Here is a 3060-nt window from a genome sequence, read left to right on the forward strand (position 1 = left end):
AGGGCACAGCGCCGTTCCCCATCGGCATTTACTGCGGCCTCAACAAGCCTGATGACATCAATGTCTTCCTTCAGAAAAGCAATTCCTGAACTCAAGGGACTGCTCCAAGTAGGCGTACAGAGCTGTGGGGGCAACCGTTTCTGTTCTACATTCAGTGATGTGCGACATGTCGAAAAGAAGCCCCACCAAGAATGTGAAGGCCCACAACGGCTATTTCGGGCACGATAAGTGCACCCTGAGAGGCTGCTGGAGAGGGAGGATGACGTACCTGAAAGTTGACGCTCCACTCCGGACTGACGAACATCCCGACGGAGCGTCACCCTTCATGGAACTGGAGGGCCTGGGGATGGTGTCCCAGCTCCCTGTGGACCCCATGCACTGCGTCTATCTGGGCGCAGTGACAAAGCTGCTGCGCTATTGGGCACGAAAGGGTCCCAGGTGTGTCCGCCTGTCCTCTGCACCAAGATTGCGGAACACTCGCAAAACCTCAATGCCATGAGGTCTCCCCTGCCAAGGGAGTTCCCCAGGCAACCTCGTGCCATGCGGGAGCGCGAGCATTGGAAAGCCACCGAATGCCGGTACTTTCTCCTCGCGTCATGCGTGAGCGCCTGACGCGAGGATGCAGGGACTCCCTCCCGTACGCAGCACCTCTTGTGCTGCAGTCTGTGCTGCCTGTGGACACTTACGTGCACCCCATGTGCTCGCATGTCGCCATTCGGATCGTCACTTGTGTCGGCAGCTCTGCACAAATGATTACATATGCCGAGTCACTCTTGGAGTATTTTGTCTAGGCAAAACGGCGTTTGTATGGCGAGGAAGTTGTAGTGTACAATGTTCATGCACTTACACACCTTGCCAACGACGTCCGAAGGCTAGGAGCACTGGAGTCCTTCAGTCTGCATCCCCTTGGGGAACCGCCTCGGCATGCTACATCGCATGCCGAGGTCGGGTCGCAGACCTCTTGCACAGCTCTGGAAGGTGCTCTGCGAGAAAGCCAATGCGGCAAAATATGCACGTAAACCCGTAAAGCTGGAGCTGCATGGCAGCCAGGAGAACGGCTGTGCACAGTACTCGAAAGCACACTGCAAACTTGGAATCTTTGGGGCGTCCCGTCCTGGGGCATAACCGGGGAGGTGTACAAAGTTTGCAACATTCTTTCTTTTGGAGGTGACATCTACCCCATTGTGAGGGAGTTTTGTGAGTCTGCGAGAAAGCCGTGCAATGGGCCGCACTAAGGCTACGTTGATGGAAACAACGTAATGGGATGTTCCTCGACATGCTTTACAACCTCAGTATTGCAGGGTTCACGCACAAATCAGACAGACAAATCAATAAGTAAAATAGATGGGTTATGGACAGATAGACAAATCAATAAATAAAATAGAAGGGATCACATCAACAAGTAAAATAGGAGGGTTATAAATGGTAGGCACGAAACTACCTAAAGTGCATCTGAAAACTTATCAAAATCAAGTGGACGTGTTGCATCATCGATACTGTTTTAGTTTGTAATAGTTATAGGAAAGAAAGAATTAACAACAATTAAGGTGACATTGATATGGTACAATGTTTAAGGGATCAGAAGCATGAGTGCGTGATTGAGTAGTAAAATCAATACAACTGTTACGATCAAGTACACCGTTATTATTAACTATTTTATGTAGGAGCGTAAGAAGTTCAACTTTGCACCTAGAAGCCAGGTACTCTGGTCACTAAAACTAAGACCAACGAAAAAGTCTACGCCTCCCCACAAGAACCAGAGGAGCCACAGAAATCCATCAGTGTGGCACGGGCGAGTACATTCATATCAGATGCAAAGATGTGATACCAGAGATGCCTGCGCTCTATAAATTTGCCGACGGCAAAGATTCTTCTGGTATGCGCCTCACTATCAACATCGACGGACTGTCTCTGTTCGCTGGCTCATCCATGCACGTTTGGCCAATTCTGTGCAAGTCATTGGACACAAAGGGCACAGCGCCGTTCCCCATCGGCATTTACTGCGGCCTCAACAAGACTGATGACATCAATGTCTTCCTTCAGAAAAGAAATTCCTGAACTCAAGGGACTGCTCCAAGTAGGCGTACAGAGCTGTGGGGGCAACCGTTTCTGTTCTACATTCAGTGATGTGCGACATGTCGAAAAGAAGCCCCACCAAGAATGTGAAGGCCCACAATGGCTATTTCGGGCACGATAAGTGCACCCTGAGAGGCTGCTGGAGAGGGAGGATGACGTACCTGAAAGTTGACGCTCCACTCCGGACTGACGAACATCCCGACGGAGCGTCACCCTTCATGGAACTGGAGGGCCTGGGGATGGTGTCCCAGCTCCCTGTGGACCCCATGCACTGCGTCTATCTGGGCGCAGTGACAAAGCTGCTGCGCTATTGGGCACGAAAGGGTCCCAGGTGTGTCCGCCTGTCCTCTGCGCCAAGATTGCGGAACACTCGCAAAACCTCAATGCCATGAGGTCTCCCCTGCCAAGGGAGTTCCCCAGGCAACCTCGTGCCATGCGGGAGCGCGAGCATTGGAAAGCCACCGAATGCCGGTACTTTCTCCTCGCGTCATGCGTGAGCGCCTGACGCGAGGATGCAGGGACTCCCTCCCGTACGCAGCACCTGTTGTGCTGCAGTCTGTGCTGCCTGTGCACACTTACGTGCACCCCATGTGCTCGCATGTCGCCATTCGGATCGTCACTTGTGTCGGCAGCTCTGCACAAATGATTACATATGCCGAGTCACTCTTGGAGTATTTTGTCTAGGAAACACGGCGTCTGTATGGCGAGGAAGTTGTAGTGTACAATGTTCATGCACTTACACACCTTGCCAACGACGTCCGAAGGCTAGGAGCACTGGAGTCCTTTAGTATGCATTCCCTTGGGGAACCGCCTCGGCATGCTAAATCGCATGCCGAGGTCAGCGGAGACACCTTGGTGCGCCAGGTACCGAGGTTTTGGTCACAGTGCCGACGCCTGCGTCCCCACATACGCGAGCATGACACGGGTAACCGGGGCTGTGGATCGGAACACCAGTGAGTTGGGCGCCGTTATGGATGAGATGGA

At 52.5% G+C, this 3060-nt stretch overlaps 1 pseudogene; it reads left to right on the forward strand.

Annotated features, from left to right (window-relative positions):
- The first annotated feature begins 596 nt into the window (after window positions 1–596).
- LOC115322908 lies at window positions 597–1235 on the forward strand (annotated as a pseudogene).
- The last annotated feature ends 1825 nt before the right edge of the window (window positions 1236–3060 follow it).

Source organism: Ixodes scapularis, unplaced genomic scaffold (assembly GCF_016920785.2).
Source record: "Ixodes scapularis isolate PalLabHiFi unplaced genomic scaffold, ASM1692078v2 PGA_scaffold6__148_contigs__length_123643588, whole genome shotgun sequence".
In the NCBI taxonomy this organism is placed as follows: Eukaryota; Metazoa; Arthropoda; class Arachnida; order Ixodida; family Ixodidae; genus Ixodes; species Ixodes scapularis.